At 37.1% G+C, this 18984-nt stretch overlaps 1 long non-coding RNA gene across 1 annotated transcript in view; it reads left to right on the forward strand.

Annotated features, from left to right (window-relative positions):
- The window catches only part of LOC128086515 (uncharacterized), a 65330-nt gene extending 48568 nt beyond the window's left edge, over nucleotides 1-16762 (forward strand). The window contains exons 11-17 of the long non-coding RNA XR_008209389.1: nucleotides 3136-3212; nucleotides 4433-4517; nucleotides 5703-5782; nucleotides 8913-9849; nucleotides 10905-11029; nucleotides 11404-11478; nucleotides 12121-16762. This is a non-coding gene — a long non-coding RNA (uncharacterized LOC128086515). The remainder of the gene's footprint in view (nucleotides 1-3135; nucleotides 3213-4432; nucleotides 4518-5702; nucleotides 5783-8912; nucleotides 9850-10904; nucleotides 11030-11403; nucleotides 11479-12120) is intronic.
- Nucleotides 16763-18984: the final 2222 nt, after the last annotated feature.

Here is an 18984-nt window from a genome sequence, read left to right on the forward strand (position 1 = left end):
AGTTTAGATATAAATAGCGTAGGTGAAGGTTTAGGGTTGTTTATGAAGAATCCACACAATCTTTTTTTAATCTGTTACTGACAGATGGAAATACCACAGCATTTTTTCAGGGCAAATTCAATGCCTGTTGTTGCCTACAGCTTAGAGTATGAAGTGCTAGCTAACTGGTCAAAATGCAAGAAAACAGCATTTTCATTAAATACTTCAGCCCTGATATGAGAAGAAAGGTAGGCGGTAGCCTACAGTGCCATCCTTGAATGCCAAGGTGTTGAGCTGGGTCTCTTCTCCCTAGCAGATGCCTCATGTAACTCTTCAAAACATACAATACTTCTGTGCCTTCATTTCATTTTTTTTTCCCTAAAATTACACAAATTATACAAATTACACAAAAAATTTGTTTTTTGTCCTCCTCTTTAGTTTTGTTTTCAGGGAGGTTCTTCAGAGCAAGAGGCTCCATTACATGTCTACATGTGGGGAGATGACCCAGCGGATGGCCTCCCATTCAGCTGCTCTCTCACTCCCCTTCCTCATGAGGGCATGTGGGGGCAGAAATAGGATGAAAAAGCTTGTGGCATAGATAAAGACAAGGAAATTACTTATTAGTTACTGTCCAGCAATTATTTACCAATTTGTCACTTGGAGAAAATTAATTTTTTGCCAATTGAAAGAGCTTTGGCTTTTTTGAGAAACAAAAATTGAAGACAGATCTCCCCCCACATCCTTTCTCACTTCATTCCTAATTCCTGTTTCAATGAATGTAAGGTGCGATGGGTCCACAACAGTTCCTTTCTGCCTCTCCTTCCTCCTCACACTGTTCTCTTGCTCCAGTATGGGCCTCTTCAAAGCAGGTTCATGCTTTGCCTTGGAGCACTTCATTACCCTCCTTTTTCTCTGACCTCAGCCTTCACCCCATTGCTTCTTAATTTTTTCCCTCCTATTCCTGCCTTTTGCAGTGTTTTTGCTCTTTCTTTTATACATTTTCCCTGAGACACCACCAAAAAGCCATGTGAGCTCCGGGTCCTTGGTGATGTCTGCAAGGGCAGCTGCTGGTCCTTCTCTTGTCCACAGGGTGTATTCTGAAATCACTTCTGGTTCTAATGCGAGGGAGCAGGTTGATATACAATGTCACTATTTCCAACCTCAGATATTCAGCAAATGTTTTTTTTTTCCCCAAATACTTTTCAATGGCAAATATAGATACCTTTTTGTTTGTATTTTGACCTCCAAGCCTTGAATCTTTTTCCAAACACGTAGTCAAGAAACTCACTTTTCAAAAGTCACAAGAGTTGAGTTTCTTATGAGAGTCTGGTTCAATCCAAGGCGAGAAACCTAAATTTATGAAAAATAATATTGCAACTGTCGTGCTGGCTGATGTCCTCTACTTTTACAAGAGAACAATAGAAAATCAATTACACTGACAACCCCCCTTGTGGGGTAAAACTGTGTAGGTTTCCCAATAGACATAACAGATGTTTATTGAAGACTGATTTCTGAAGGTAAGGAAATTAGTCATCTTTTCAAGAATATTATATTTATATTATATATTCATTTCCTCAGCTACATATTGCAATCCTTCTTCATTTCCAATAGTGTTAGGCTTTACCACAGAGACAACTGCTTTGTGTTGGACTAAAACCACTACTTTTTTTGCTTATGAACTAGCAAGAGTGTGCAGATGGTGACACTCACCAAAATTCTCAGCAAACTGACATTGCATCAGGTGAAAAACATTTGTCCTGTTCCTTAACCCACCATACCACCCTTCTCTGTCTCATATTTGTACATCAAGAAAAATATACAATATTTGGTATTAAAACTTACTTTTGTAGAATGTTGTAGCAGCACACATTTTTAAAGTATTCTGCCAGGTCAGGGAAGGATTTATTTTCTGAATGCTGAATACATATTTAAAAGCTGATAATAGCACATGACAGTACCAAAAACGTTATATAACTTCTTGAGTGTCTATTAAAAAGTAGAGGCTTGCCATTAAAAAAAAAAAAAAAAAAAAAAAAAAGCCTGTGAGATTCCCACCATCTGGATGGAGTCTTTTTTCTTCCCAGATGAATTAGTTGTCAAGGGAGGAATTATTTTAGGCATCAAGTAACCTCTGATTGTGAGTGACAGACTAACACAAGAGCAGATGCAAGGTTACTGCTGCCTATCCATTATGTGGAAAGGAGACCCATGCATGTCCTACTTACTGTGCATACTGACTTGGGTTATTAAAAGAGTAACTAGAGGTGGGTCAGACCCAGAAGATAGCTCATACCGCTCACAACAGATGTTCTTTCACAAGAGAGAAAACAAACACTGGATACTTTCTGGGGATACTGTAGAAGGAGGGGTCTTTACTACTTTCAGCAAGTCACTAGTACAGATTCTCAACAGAAGCACAAATCAACTTTTTCAAAGAACAGTTGTTTGGTAAGCTTTCTTAGAGCCTGAATTCTGCAGAAATCGTGCTTTGGGATAACAAAATCTCCCATTCATAACAGCATAATGATAAAGCCATATAAATAGAATGACTGCTAACATTTTGAATGTAAACTTAGAAATCATTTTTTTATCATCTCCTATTTCAGCTAATGAAAGTCTCTTTATTTACATAAATATGGATCTCTGTAAATCCCCCTGTCCTCGTAGGCACCACTAGTCTATTATGGGAATGTTTAGTAGCATCTACTCCGTAACATTATATTTATAGATTTATTTAATACAAACTATTTCCAGATAGACAATGAAAGAGACACTACTATAGTAGAACTGTATGAAATGCTGTATAGAATTTTTTTGGCATCTTACCTTAATTCACTATGAATTGAAAACTCAAATCCTGTCCATCCAAATATTTACCACGTTTTTAGGAGAATGTTTAGATTGGTCTCACATCTGAACCAGCTCTTTGATTTAGTGGACCCAACGTAAGCTAAACCTAAAAATTCAAATTGTTCTGGTGGGCTGTGAAGCATCTTACAATCTGAAAAGGAAATAATATCTGCAAGCAATAAACATTGCAAGCCACTACCCCCAGATTCTTCCACTCTGTTATAAAGAGAGCAGGGATCCAAACAAACGGATATATGAAATAAATGTGTGCTAATTACAATTGCTATTTGTTCGTTTTCTCTTTAGAGACCGTGATGAAACACGAGAGGACTGCGGACTGTTCCAGCTGAGAATAAAGAAATAAAAAACAGTGCCATCTTGTGGTAAGTAAAACACTATGACGAGGGAAAATCGATTTTTAGCATACAGTCAAAACTATTAGAGTAAGGCTTTCTAGAATGGGAGTTGGTGCCTTTTTCCTCCCCTGGCTCGACTTCTTTGATGAGCTTATTAGTTCTGCTGTTAAGGAAAACAGAAGTGTCCAGTTCTGTCAACAAGACATGATTAGTAGCCACAGTATTTTGACTTTAAGTGAATATATTTGCTTCTAAATCCTGATTGTATTATCCTATTTTACACCCATCCGTAATCTGTGTATTTGAAGTACTGAAGCAGGACATGAATCAATGCTTATGCTCGTTATCTCACTGCTGAAATGCCATAAAGTTGAAACTGCAGCTCAGGATGACTGTATAGCACAAAGTATCACCCCTTGGGAAAGTCATTTTCAAGAAACAAGGTGTATTTTCTGAAAACAGGCTCTCTGAAGTTATGCGGTCTGCTCAGGCAGGTATGTACTGATGGAAATGATATCAAGAGTGCCAAAACACAGCAGTGCCTTGCTCCAATTGCTGATATCGCAGTATGACTGGAAATAAACCTGAAGCTTTATCAGGCACAGTGACTTTAGCAAAATACTTCTAAGGCCTAAGTAAGGCTGTTGAAATCAGCAGGATCTTTTGTCTTTGACCTAAATGGGCCAAGACTAGGGTACACATACTTCTAACTTTATCCAACATTTTCTGGTTTACACCATGGGATTTTTTCTTAAATCATGTGATCTGTTTACCACTTCAGTTAGTGGCAATAACATAATAAAAGCTTGATAAGTATTTCAGGAGCCATGAACTGTCTGGTACAGTATCTTCCAGTGAGTAATACATACTCAGATCTTACTCCATTAATTTGTTCTACTTGATTAGTTTAGACATAAGAAAAGAATTCTACAGTTTTTGTTATTAAAAATTCCTTTCAAATACCCATACAGGAAAACCTGGAATTCTTGAGATTTGTCAACAGTATTTGTTGGGGGGGGAGGAAAGGGTTGAAAAGAAGGACATGTTCTGTGGAATTTTCCAAAGTTCGGATTAAGGCTTTTTGTTGTTTTTTTTTTTTTTTTTTAATTTTTAATTATCCTTGAGGTTAACATTATTAATTCCTGGTCCTTAGCCAAAGGTATTAGAATTAAAAGATTTGCATGTCTTTATCTAAAGTATGTTATTCATCCTAAGCAATAAACGTAACTCTTTGCCATAAATGTTAGGCCTACAGTATTCTGAGCATTGCCAAGAGGAAAGAGGAAAATCTTTTACACTAAGAAAAAAATACAGATAACTTCTGGTCAAACAGTGAGTAACCTTATTTCAATTCAGATTCGTGTCTTGAGTATGCAGACTTTGGTTTCATCATATGACTGAAACAAATACCTCTTCCTTTTGTAATAGCACGTTTTAAGAGTGGTCTATCATTTTTATTGGACTTACCTCATTCCGCTACTACTGAAGAGATTTGAGAGCTCATATATTCATCATCTGTCAAAATAATCTCCACAGTATCTTAGATTCAGACAAATGTATTGTCCAAAATGAGAATTCCTTTCTGAAAATGAAGATCAAATAATTTATTCTATTTTACTGTTATTTTACATACAGAAATAAATATGTAATTCTATCTAATTTTTTTAACTGCAAATAGTGGGAAAATAAAAGAGCAGTTTAATGTCCCAGAATATACAGCACTTATTTTGCTGTGCTGAGATTTTCTGAAGTGTGATTTTTTAATACCGTAGCACATTAAAAGCAACAGGTTGCACTTACCACTGCAAATCATTGAGCTCTAATGGTTCAACGCATGATCTGTGAAAGACCTACTGAGACTCAAGAACAATGTGTGTTGAAATCTATTAGCAGACGGCACCTCATCACTTTTGGTTAGAGTGCTCAGATTATCATAGTAACTGTTTAAGACAGGGAAATGAGTCTGTAAGTCCCCCTAATGTCTCTTTATACATACTGTCTCATCTGATTGACAAACATTTATCTACTTGCTAGAGGAAGTTCAGGGGCTATACTCCTAATCATTGCCAGAGCAATCCCCATGTGTTCCCATGTGATCTCAGGGCGTACAACACATATAATGCAAAGGAAGTGAAGAGTATGTTGAGCTATGATTGCACTCAGTAGGTATCCATCTTTATCCAGCAGCATTTTCCCAAGCACTTTGAAGTGTTTCTGGGAGGTAAAGAACAAATTGTCTGGTTACCTTTAAACATGGTGGTATTTTCCAAAGGCTAGAACAAGCCATACTTTTCTCCTAGATACTTCCCACTGACTGAAGTAAGGAGAAGCCGTGATTTTAGCTGATAGGAATAAAATCATACACTAAAACACAGGGCTTAGCTGAAGGAGCATCAGGCTGCTGCTTTTTATAAATACCAGAAATGAATCATTATTTTATTATTTTCTATCTTTGTGCTGCAAATATTCCCCAGGCCTAAATCGCAAGAGAAGAATTTATGTTCTCGGTTCTGACAGGTATTTGTTCACTGACACTAAAAAAAATACCCGTTCATAACATCACTGGAGGAATTCATGTTAGACTGTGACCAAAGCAGGTGCGTGTATGAATACATTATCGGCATACATGGGCCAATGCACTGATTAAGAACATTTTTAGTCACATTTTGGTCATAATTGTCCAGTAGGTGGTGTTATGAGTCACAGGAACTGGACGTTTCTCAGGAAAACTGAAGTGATTTATATACTAATAGCAGCTCAGGGCGGTGTTGGAGAAAAAGGAGGACAAATAGTTTGTTGAACTTAACAACACAGAACTGTTTGATTAACAATTAAAATTTGTTCATATGTATACACAAGATGTCCAGTTAATAATATGGGTGGAGTGAATTACTTGTTGTCAAAAACTCATAGTCTGCTAATTTTTGCTTGTTTTTAAAACTGATTATCTGCCATAAATCTGTATAAAAGGTGTGAACTGGACCTGTGCCATTTCCAGACTACTTAGTATTACTGCTTCTAAAATTGGGAAACAATCCTGAATTAAACAGTTAAAATTAAGGTTATTCAAATCTAAGAATGCGTTCTGTTAACATCTCTTGTAGGAAAGCGCAGGATCTGGAGATATGATACAAAACCAGTAGGCATTGTTGGAATTTTGCCTTCTTGATATATGAGAATCTAGGAAGAAAGAAATGCATGGGAAAAAAAAAAAAAAAAAAAAAAAGGGCTCCAGTCACAGGTGAAAACAAGCTTAGGTTTCTCTCCAACTTGCTTTGAGAAACCAGCACTCCATAGGGCACCATTCTGCTGGACAGAGTTGCCTGATCACATCACTCTTTGGCCCCAACCCCATTTTATAGCTGTAACAACCATTCATCAGTTCATTGGCTGCCTAACTCAAGGTTTACATTTCCCAGTTATAATAAATATGTGTAAAGAGTCTGAGATCAGTTGTGCAGGCCTTTGGAAGAACCATTCTCACTGTAGCATAGTGACTATTTTGGACGGAAAGAAAGCTAAGTGAACAGAAAAGCTGGACTATATATATATTTTTCATTTTTTTTTTTTTCTTTTTTTTTTTTTTCTTTTTTCTGAGGGCTGCCCTAACAGCTGTAATTTTGTCTGCTGTGCTCTCTGTTTTTTGCTAAATGGTTATACTCTGCTAAAATGATCTTAACAATTACCAGCCTAGGGAGATTGCATTTGCATTATTTTTTTTTTTCTGGTAAGTAGATGTAAAAAAGCAGAGCCGTAGAGCCTTGAAACCTGTCTCTTCCTTTGCTTACTTTACATTAACCAGGCCCCATAAAATACATGGTAGAGCATACACAAAAATCCAAATTTCTCACACTCTAGGTGAGATCCTGAATCATTATTTGATATCAGAAGACGTAAGATCTCACCCTGTGAATTTTGAATTTTTCCTTGAATAATGTTGCAGTTTCATCTTTTTGTCTTGGTAGCTAGGGTACCATACATGGAAGTCAGAGATGTGGGTTTGAGCCCTCTTAAAAGCATACAAAACCTAAAGCTAGGCTTCATGCATCTAGGATATATGTCCTAATCCTGTGTTCATGATTATGCATATCTTCTTTTCAAAAGGCAGGGAAAAGTTTTGTTTGTTTCCAGAAGAACCCTCACAGCAAATTATTTAGAATTCCTTAACTGCTCTGGAACCCAGAAAATATCCCAAGGGGACGTGTAGCTGCTGTTAACAAGTGTAATTTATCAGTACAGACTCTTTAGATATCACATACTGTCTTCTATAGCCAAGTTATAAAATGAAGAACGTAGGCCGTTCTTCAGGTCCAACATTTAGTTAAACTGGAAATATTAAATCAATCACATATAAACAATGACTATTTTTGAGCACAAGGCAACAGCCTAAATAGTACAAACCATTTGGTGATGTGCAGCAGAAGTTGCAAGTCTGGAAATAACCTTTTTTCCAAGGTTGGAAAACTACTATAGGAAAAGTGAACAAAAGAGATAACCTTTTGTGTAGGTAAGAAGTTCAGAGTTACATGATTGTTATTCCTTAATTGCTGTAGCTGGTACATGAATTACCCAGTCTCTAGGCTCTCTAAGACATGCCTCTTTTCCTTGTTAAAGAGGAGCAGTCATATTGCTAATCACCTGCTCACTGAAACAGAAATTATATCAGATAAGTCAGGAATAGAAAGAAGGTAAATGTATTATAAACAGAATTATTGGAAAAAAAAAACCCAAAAGCGACTATTCATCAATTATAAACTTCAGATTGTAGGATTTATCTTGCATTTGCCTTTCACCACCTGTCACAGATTCGACAGCTTATCATAATTATCTTGTTTATTACTGATAACCCAGGTGAGTAACATGTGAGGGGGCAAATTCTGGGAGTACAATGCAGAGAAACTGTGTGAGCAACAATTTATTGGGATTAATGAGTGAAGAGATATGATATGAGGGAATGTTGCAGAACTGTTGAAAATAGTCATGAAGAGAAGGACAACAGAGATGATTGAAAGTGTTTAAAAATTAATTATTGACTATTTGTAAATACGCCTCCATATATTTAGATAAACTTGGGAACACATACAACTTCTCTTTAAATAAAAAAAAAAATAAAGAAACATGATCTAACATATTTGCCACAGGATATTTCAGAAGAATTTTTGAAAAGAAACAAGAAGCTGGTATTTGAGACTTTATATTCATTCATAGCTCAGATTTCTGTTCATTTTGGGCGTGTGGATGGGGGACAAATACCTGATTCCATTGTCTAGCAGCCAGACTTTCAAGCTGAGAAGTTCTCAGGGACTTTTGAACCAATTCAGCATGGATATGCATGAAAGTGTATTTAGAGTGCCCGAGGAGCTGATGCCTTGGCACAACACCCATGTCAAGTACCAGTATAGCAAATTCAGTGGAACAGACTCAAAAATGTTAGCATTTTCTTACTGCAATTGTTTCATTCACTTTTGCTCTAGGCACCTTTCTTTGCAGTCTAAACAAAACTGCCAGGGATTAGGTTGAATCAACTGGCTGCTAATATTTTAATCTTTTTGCAGCTCATTGACCATAGCTGAACTAAGCGCTGGTCAAGTGCCATGTCACTAGTTCAGTGGAATTCAGACTTTGGCACTCTGAAAAAGGCAACAGATGTGCTTTAATGATTATCTAATAACTTGTATTTTTTTCAGTTTGCTGTGCTAATGAAATCTAATCTCATTGACCCAACAGAGAAAACCATAACACAAGAACATTAATGGCAAGACAAAGGACCTGAACAATACCACACTTTGGCCAGAGTACAGAAATCAAAGCTCTACAAAATGTACTGGGAGCAACAGGCAAGTTGATATCCTTTCCATGAGCAATAGGTGGCTTAGATGAGAAACGGTATTGCACACGTATGATTAGATTGCCAAACAAGATGACAGAATGTTTTCTTCGGCATTACATGGCTAAAATGACTTTATCATTTTGTACTATACTGCCTTAAGCAATAACCTGAGCATGAGATCTGTGCAGATATATCTAGGCTTAAAGTCTAGAAATCCTAGCTGAATCAAAAAGTCTTCACGACTATTTATCTCCAGAGTTTATGTTCTGTATCATTTTACTAGTGATTCCTCTTTCCCAGCTGTGTGTCTTCTGCCTTATCCAGACAGAACTAGATCTAGTTACCCCTTTCTGGAAACCTCTGTAATGTATTCTTTGTGATATCCAAATTATATCATTGGTGACATTAATGGCAAATGGGACCCATTAGAAGGCGTCACAAGTGAGTTGTCAGATGTTGAGGCCATGACTTCTCCCTATCTCTCCAGATGACAGTGAGTAAATATTTTGAGGTAAGGGATTTAGATAGAAGTCTTTGATCTTCTTGTGTGCGCTGCAGAAGCTTCTGAACTCAAACAGAGATGGGCAGACATCAATCATGCAAACAGACAGCTGTCACAAGAAGCAATGCCACTTATAATTGGAAGTACAATCCTTCTTCGAGTGCTGAAATCTGGCTAAGAAGATGAAAATGTTCTTTCTGTCTTCTGCTGAGCTTCAAGGGAAAGGGAAGAGGGAATTCAACTTGCTGGCATCATCCCCAGGCAATTTTATTGACTGTGTGGCTGTCAAAGGGGACTGACCGAAAGATCAGAGATGACCTGATTGACCGGATGTAGGTTGTTGTTTTAGTTTTAGCTTCTGTGAATCCTATGTGCTTTTGGAGTCACTAGAGATAAGATGAGGAAAAATACACAGGAGGGAAACGACCTACCTTGTTGGACATAACAATCACTCCAGCAGGAAGTTTTGTTGATGTGAAGTCAGAAACTTTTAACCCCATTCAGTAAAGCTTTTGGCCTATGGAATCTAATGGAAATTCTGTGTCACTACCAAACAGCTACGAAACCTGTGTGATAACTTTGGCAAATGAAGATACATTTTCCTCTTCCTGTGATCAGCAAGGCAGCGGGTAGGCAGCTCTAGTCACTAGAGCAGGCACAAGGTACATTTCTCTGCAGAGGAAGTTTATTAATTTACTATGCCAAAACCATCGTGGTCATGCAACAGTAAAACATCTTTTGCTCTAAGTTTGGTCCTTGAATGAATCATAGGCTCTTGGAGCACTGGGTTTAACAAATTCTCTTCATGTTTTTCTGTCAACCTGTATTTTTTCTGTCAAACTCTGATTTCCCATCTCTGTGGCTTTGAAGCTTATCCCTGATAAAAGACAGCACTTATGTCAAAATATACTAATGTCATTTTGACACAGAAGTGCACAGCCTGGAAGCCATTTCGCTTGGCAGAATTATCTCCTTTGGCAGCCTCACCACAGCTGAGCTGAGCTGCTGGGCACTCATGTGTGTTTGTCCCCCTCTTTTTGTCAGAGGTAAATCCTTGGGACTTTCATCAGCTCACATGAGATAAACAGTAATGCAAATAATGCTGAAAAAACTTGCTAGTCTGAGACTGTTTTCTGGGAAACAGTTTCTTGTTAGTTTTGGGGGTTTAATTCAGCACACTAGATAATTGAGGGAAATGAGTAACGATGCCAGACAGTGTTTGCTTCTTCTCCTGCTGCTTCAGAATGAAGTTTTTAGTGAATGAAAGTGATAAATAACTTGAAATTATTCCTTTCTGAATAACTGTTATGCTCATGATTGCATCTTATCACTTTGATAATTACTCTAGATTGTAGTCACATATGAATACCAGCTTTTTACTTTCAAGGGAAGAATGATCTTAGGAACTGGACTTCGGATCTGAGCTCTCTCTTCTACATCTGACAGAAGAAGCCAAAAATCTTTCTACTGTCACCTCTCAGCTGTAGCTCACAGTAGGCAGTACAATTCAGTGTAAGTGCAAATCAAACAACATTTTTGCAAGGTCTTCGCTTGTCTCTTGTTACACAGTTTGTTTGGAATCACTTCCAAAAAGTAGTTTGGCCTTTGTATGAAGTGATAACTTCTCCATTTCAGCTGTTCAGCAAAGCAAGCTTGTGCCTACACCCTATACTTAGGCCAGTTTAATCACTGAATGCTGTACCTACATTTCACATAGACCATCTGAGTGATCATAGCTAAATGATGCATAGTATGTGCTTTAGAAAAATTCCCATATTTGCCTATGATTTTGTTTTAATCTCTACCAAAAAAAAAAAAAAAAAAAAAAAAAAAGGAAAATATGCTTTCCTGCTTTCCTTCTATCACTGTCTGTATTTTCTTTTTAGCCCGTAGGTCTCTGGGCATAATGCCCCTTGGTGAAACTGGCCGTTCCATACCTGGCACTGCCCTGATCTCCCTAGGTAAGGCTGGCTAGCTATTTTCATCTTATTTTTCTTGTGTAGTGCTAAAACTTCCATTTTTCATGATCTGGTGCTGGATTTGTATTATTGAGTTCAGTGGAAAAACAAAGCACATACGGGAGTAAATAAGATAACTGGCATTTCAATTGAAAATATGTGCTACATAGGACTTATTGTCTACAAAAACAGATCTGAAGGGCTTCAAGCTGATACCTAAAGTCAGTGAACATTACTGGTATTGACCTCCCTGTCTCAGCATTAAGGCGTAAAATGTAGATAATGATAAATAGATAAATGCAATGATAGATAAATGTAATGATAGATAAATGTAAAAGATAACATGATTTATCTGCTCATAAAGATGTTGTAAATATATACATATTCATGTCTGTGTTGCACATAGCTGTTGTAATGACAAGCACCATAAAAATGCATGAGGATTATGCATCAGACTTTGAATAATTATGCAGTTAAATAAAGCCTCAGTAAAAACTGTAAGGAAAACACTGTCCTACAGAGCTGGTTTTAAAGCTGAGATCTTTTTGCACATTGAGTAAAGTAGATGTAGGACTAATTGCCACACATTAAAAAAAATTTTTTATAGGAAAGGATGAATATTACGAATATTCTTTATTTTTTCAGATCTCAAGTTAAAGTCAGAAGCACAGAGAGTTCCCTGATACTCCAAGTGCAAATATCTACTGACGTTCTAGAAACTGTGTGTTTTAACCTGCTTGATATCATAGCAATGAATTGTTCATAACAAGTATTGCTTTCTGCTAGCATTAGACCTAGGATTAAAGTTGAATTAATTCTTTTTTTGAACTCAGTATGAACTTCAGACCCAAGATGAAATATCTTATTGTGTCTGTATGAAGATATGAGGAATGCAAAGAAACTCAAGGCAAGTGAAGTAAATTTTGAGCTATTGAGGTAAATAGAAAAGCTGCTGTAACTACACTAGAGTCAGAATTCCCTAGCATGTGACAAAGTAGTATGTTTTAATATTTGTGCTAAACAATGACAACTGACATATCAGGTTATCTTTATGAGAAAGCAGCGTGGCTGAGAAGGCCATTGAAATGAAATCAAGGCTTGAAATAATCACTGAATAACGTTCTGTTGGAAGATGAAAGTACTGTCACAACTAAGAAAAAAATACTAACAATTAGTAATTTTACAAAGTGTCACATTACTCAGAATTTATTAACTCAGAGCAATTAAGACAATAAATCTGTCACTGCCTCATGCATTTGTGGTGGAGTTCCTTATAAGAAGTCTCTTCTTTTTTAAATCGATGAACTTTGTTCAGTGATTCCTGGCACTAGGTGCATCATTACAAATATTTCTAAAATGAGGAAGATCCTTGTCTAGATGAGAGCTGAAAGCAAATAGCTGAAACAAGAAAGCAGTTGCAACATCTCAATACAGCATTCTTATTATGGCAATTTATATTAAAATGTCACTTAGAGAACCACAAAGGCCTCATCATATTCCCAAACAGAGAACCACAAAGGCCTCCTCATATTCCCAAACTGTACCCTGTACCTGTCTGTCTGCCTTGCCTTCATCTGCATCAAATAATGAGTGATGTTTCACTTGAAAATCTTTAGAACAATGAATCAAAACACCTGTAATAGAATACAGAAATAAAGTATTTCCCACAAGTTATGAGAAGTTTTTGCAAGGGAGAAATTGGCTAAGGAGTCTTTTTCTAGCTTTAACTGCTAGAATGACTTTGGAAAGTAGGACTGTGTGCTGAGTGGTAGGTACATATTTTTGCCTACCATAGGCAAATTGAAGAGATACAGTATTTATCATTTTATTGACACGTTGACAAATAACAAAGTCTACAAAGTTTTCTTTCTCCTGAAGACTTTATACTACAGCCCAATCATTTATGTGTGCCAATATACTTTACAACTCTACTGTGAAGTTGGCTGTGAAAAGAGTATCAAAGTATTGGGGTTAGTGCAAAGCGGTGATTTAAAACAAGAGAGAGAGAATGGAGCTTTCAAATCTTCTTCAGATTACATCCATTAAATCTGATTGCAAAGAAGAGGTTCAAAGAAAACAATTTTAATCAGACTACTGGGGCTGAGAACACCTTTCTTAAAAAAAAAAGAATACATGGAGTCTTAATTTTCTTCAAAGGAAGGGTCAATTAAAATAAATACTTTTAATTCTTTACAGCAACCTTTTTCTGTTGGATTAACTTCAATTAATCCTTCATCTTCTAAGTTGCATTGGCACAAAAATCTAATGTCTTTATTTTCAGAGGAACATTGCAAAACTCTATCATGCGTCCTTGTGCAAAGAACTTGAAGGATCTCATACACACAGAGTGAGAGCATCAAAACCAACTTTCAGGAATTACATAGTTTTTTTTTTACAAGTATGGTCACTCCTCGGAATTTTCCAGAGTTACTTTCTTTGTGATTCTCTCTGAGCCTGGCTCTATCAGTCCAATAATAATATCAGTTTACTCATAGCAGTGAACAAAACACATAATCCACTGCTTCTTTGGAAAATGAACTCTGGATGTACATCACTACTGAACCTCTGTTACGTATAAAGCAGGCTTTATAAATCCCAGTGATTATATTTCACCCACCACCTTTCTTAAAATAAAGAGTACAATTTTGAACAGTCGGTTCAGAGAGAAACAACAGGGTGAGGAGAGCTATCTTCCTTCTTCTTCAATGAGAATGTTTGCTTTAGTTCAGACTCAGCAGGCCAAAAGACAAGAAAGGTGTTTCTGCCTAGGGGGGAGGCCAACAACAAGAAGTGAGATGATATAGCAATATGCTTCTGCAGCAGCACAAAGCCTCATGGTTGAGTGGGATCTTGCAGGGAAACTTGTAGAAAGTGCACCCAACTCATTAAACCTGAGAGCAGGGAGGTCTGTTTCTTGTGTTGCACTGGTTGTTACAACAGCTGGCTAAATTCAACTGCAGTTGTAGTGGACAGCAGCAGTTGGGGGCCTAGCTTGTTGTCTGGTCATGAGGGACCCCTACTATAAGCTGTCATCACTCATCTAATGAGCCTGAAACAAGAACAAAGACTCCTTGGCCATACTTGCTATCTTTAGAAGAGATGGCATGAACCCACAACTACTGTGTGTGGCAAGACCAGTTGTAGCTGAGCTCTGAGTACTGATGACAGAGGGTCGGGATCAATTTGCATGCTTAATCCCAGGCTCAAGTGGGCAGGCACTGTGGCTTCTCAGTGCACAGGCACATGTGCACTTCTTCTGCTTTAAGCTTTAAAAGTACTTGGAACTCTCTGAAGCCCTGGTATCCAAACCAGATTAAAGCATCCAGCAGCTTGATTTTTAGAAGTCTGTCCTTTGTGTGACCATTTTTTCTCATTTTGTTTATCAATTGTTCACTTTTATACTAAGATAAAACCTAAGACTAAACAAACACTGTTTATAAATGCCATGGGTTGACCTCAACTGTGTATGATCAACTGATAATAAACATATTACAGTATCAACAGCTGCATAAGGATTTAAGAATACGAAGTCCTCAGCAATAAAAACTACTGAATAACATCCATATTTGTATCTCCACTCATAGCCTCCTGACATATCAGCTAGATTTTTCTTGTGAGATATTTGATTGCAGAAATTGCAGTTTGGTTGTTGTGATAAATGTCTGGCCCACTGTTTGTCTGCGTGCCACGATGCCTGGGTGATCAGCCAGGTTTCAGGGTTACCCGAGTATTTTTGTAAACAGACTCCAGACCATAAGACCTCTTTGCAGAAACAGGGAACCAAGGGATTTTAAGGAATATTTTGAGGAAGAAGGGCACAGTAAGTCAGAGGAATTGTGGTATCCTTAAAGTTTCTTCATTTAGAGATACTCCTAGTTTGTCTTATATGGAATCTGAGCCCTGGTTATTGGGGACTGAGAAAATGGGTAAAAAGTTGCCATAAACCATTTTATGTTCTTAAGATTTCACTAGTGAGAGTTCTGCACACTCTTTGGGTGGCTTATGTGTAAAGCTGGTTTCCATGCCAACTAATGAGCCCTCTTCCTAAATTGTGGACAGCTGGCTGAAAACTCCAATTAGAGCCTCATCTTTGCAAACGTGTGTGCTTGTGTTTGACTTAAAATGCAGAAATGTAGTATTTGTGTGCTTAAAGCTAGCTCAATATGTACAAGCTTGGAGGATTTGTCTATTTTCTGGATGTAGCAGCACCTTCAGGGTCTATGCAAGTTTCAATGAGGACCACATCTGCTGTGAAGCCCAACTTGCCTGGGTAATGTTGTGGGCTGACCACAGGCTTGTGGAGGTGGTTGGGGGGAAAGGGTTTTCTTTGTTAGAAGACTATGTTGTTGGCTTCACAAGCGCTGTGTTCTCTTATGCATTTTGAACAAGTCAAAGCATACAGCAGTAAAAGCAGCAGGGGGAAAATAACTGTATATTATTCATATCTAAGTATATTTAGCTTTAGGCTCTCAATGAATCTCAGCATGAGTTATTACCCACTGAACCAAGCCTTAGGCTGGTTTAATTATAGGAACATCTTATTAAAAGCGAAGGAAATGAGAATGAAAATTGAGTCAGTATTTGTGGAGTACCATCTGGGTGAGTATCTGGAGCTCATTACAGGTTTCTGATCTTACAATTAGCTATCTCAAATACAACACCCCTAAGTGTCTAGGAATAATCTTTAACTCAGAAGATGTTAATTTGGGTTGATTCACTAGAACCAGGGTTCACGATCTGGTATACTTACAGCATTTGAAATTGATTTGTGAGTATATTTTTGGACTAGAAAAAATGTGCATGGCTACAAAGAGCTCATCAGGATGAGAAATTTTAAAATGAAGATCCTGTGGGCACATCTTGGATCTTTAGTGAATCAACGGTGTTTTGACAAAGGTGACTGCTTAGCTGGGGCTTTACAAATCCTTCCCATCTCGCATGCTTGTGCTATGTGCCCCAAGCTGTGTGCTTCTGTCTGATAATTGAAAGGGCTAAGGGGATTGGAGTGGCATAAATCTCTTCCCTTAAATACTTGATAAATGAAAGGTGGATCAAATGCCATGGTTTGTGGTGCCAGAAAACCCCAGAATTTTGGTATGTTGTTTGGTATGCTGACCAGAGGATAGATTTTTTTCTTGGTGTTATGTAACTAGCTTGAAAAACTAGAGATTCTTACTTCTTCTAGAAAGTTTGTTAGTGTTTGAGTGGCTAATTTCATTTTTGACATATCTCATTCTCTTTTGGGGAGTAATATGACGGTGGTATAGTAGCGTAGGAGCACTGCTGCAGTAACTAATGTTTTCTTTGTTTGTTTGTTTTTAAATGGTCGGAATAAGATCTCTTAACCTGTGGATATTAAACTAAATTTTTAAAGAAATGAATTTTTAAAGTTTTTCACTGATTACAAGAAAGCTGCTGGATACCTCTCTTTTGAAATGTAAGCCATTAAGTAAATGCTTAACACTATATTGATTCGAATATATTAGCATGTTTGTGTAAAACTGGGGAAAACTTGCACAGAAGGAGATAGTTAAGAGTGCTGTCCTGCAATCCTTGCATGTGTGACTATCATTTACGAGTGATGATGGTGCCATCCTACAGTGTAGGCACATTAGCACAGCACTCAGTTCCTACCCCCTGCTACGCTTCCTCTGCCCCTGGGCTGGCTGCTCTTTTTCCCAATGAAAAGTAGACCTGTTACAGCCACAGTGCAATCTCAGCTCTGCTCACTGTGCTTGATCATATTTATACGTACTGCTTAAAAAACAGTCCTGGGCCTCATGCATTTATTTTCTCCAACCTTCATCTTTTCACTATTTTTTTTTAATTGTTGTTATCATTTATGCACCAGATATAACAGACTGGCAGACTTAAATCCTGCATTTTCTGAATGCATCGTGCCGTTTGTTACACCGTGCTGTCACTGTTTAGCTTTGAATCAACCAACTCTGATTTCCCAGTGCTGTTTTGTAGCTTATGTACATCTCAATGGGAAGTGTAATGCACCATGGCTTAGTATCACAGAATGGCTTAGGTTGAAAGGGACAAGATGAGTTTCTTCATCTTGTGCCAGACAACAGAAGAGAAGATGATCCAATAAAGGGAATTTGGGACGATGCTACTTGTTGCATGCCAAATCTTTGTTTACTCAAATGCATGTGAGCACAGAAGAAGATTCGTACTCCCAAGTAAGCATTCCAGGATTTACATAGTGAATTCTCTGTCCTTGGCCTTTACTTGGACCAAAGAAACACACCAAATCATAGTTGACTCAGACATCAGTCTTTCAGGTATGAAGTGGTAGACTTGTCAATTTAAAACACTGCAGTCAAAGGAAGCTGACCTGAGGTTGTGCTAGAGATGAGTGCAGACCACTGAGATGGAGAAATTCACAGGAGAGTATATAGAAAAAAAATCATCTCAAAAAGCAACTGTTCTCAAAGTCCACTCTTAACTTCACGTCACAAAGCTGTGTTTCACTGGAATATGTCGAGGCTGCCATCTGGTGACAATAGGAAGAATCTGGATATCAAGAATAACACTGTTGCTGATAACTGAGTTTATATTGACAAGGCAAGAAGTTATTTTTGCATGGGTAATAATGTTTATGCTGTTCTCTATAACCTGCCTCATCTTCTATGCATGGAAAATAGATTAACTGAAGATTAAACAAACAGATACTGCAGTCACTGGAAACATTGTCACCAAAATAATTGAGTTTTAAGAAGTTTGAAAGCATATTAAAATAATAGACTCATTTTAATGTCTTTCACCATGCTTTTAAGAACAAATTTTGGAGAAAGGAAATTTTGTCTCATGAAAGTGCTGTTATTTAAAAGCCATTATTTTAAATCCATTTTTAGCTTAAACCAAAAAGTTTTTTCAGAAATGAAGAAATTACTTATATGAATACTTTTCATCTATTGTTTTGAACCAACTCCTCAACATAATTTTTTTTATTAAAAAAAAAAAAAACAAACCACAAAACAGCAACAATGTAAAACAACACAGAAATGATCTCTCATTTCAAAATATTAATTTGGAATACAAATGTTTCTTCTTAGAAAATTAGCATTTTTGCACTTCTTCGTATTTCATTTTGAAAGAGAAGATTTTTTTTTCTTTCTGCAAAAAAAATCATCTGAACAATAACCATGTATTTATTAAAATTAGTGGAGCTTGTTATTTATAGGAAGCTGATTTCCTTACTGGATGTTAGTATCTCCCAAATCATCTTTCTTTTTTTTTTTTCTTTTTTTTTTTTTTTCCTCCAATATAGATGCAGCTTAGGATTTGATTTCATAATAAGCAATTGAGGATGGACAGATGCAGGAAATACACTGGAATTTTCAGGGGATTGAAGCAGGAAGGGATTGTAGAATTTAAACACGACCTGTGATATAAATGATTTTCTGTTTGTATTGGCCTTGGTTTTAAATCTTTCTTACACCTATATAAACACAGTACTACATGCACTCAATCACTATTATAGGTTTGCAAGCTTGTCTT

The sequence above is a fragment of the Tympanuchus pallidicinctus genome, unplaced genomic scaffold, assembly GCF_026119805.1.
Source record: "Tympanuchus pallidicinctus isolate F22 unplaced genomic scaffold, pur_lepc_1.0 scaffold3, whole genome shotgun sequence".
Lineage (NCBI taxonomy): Eukaryota > Metazoa > Chordata > Aves > Galliformes > Phasianidae > Tympanuchus > Tympanuchus pallidicinctus.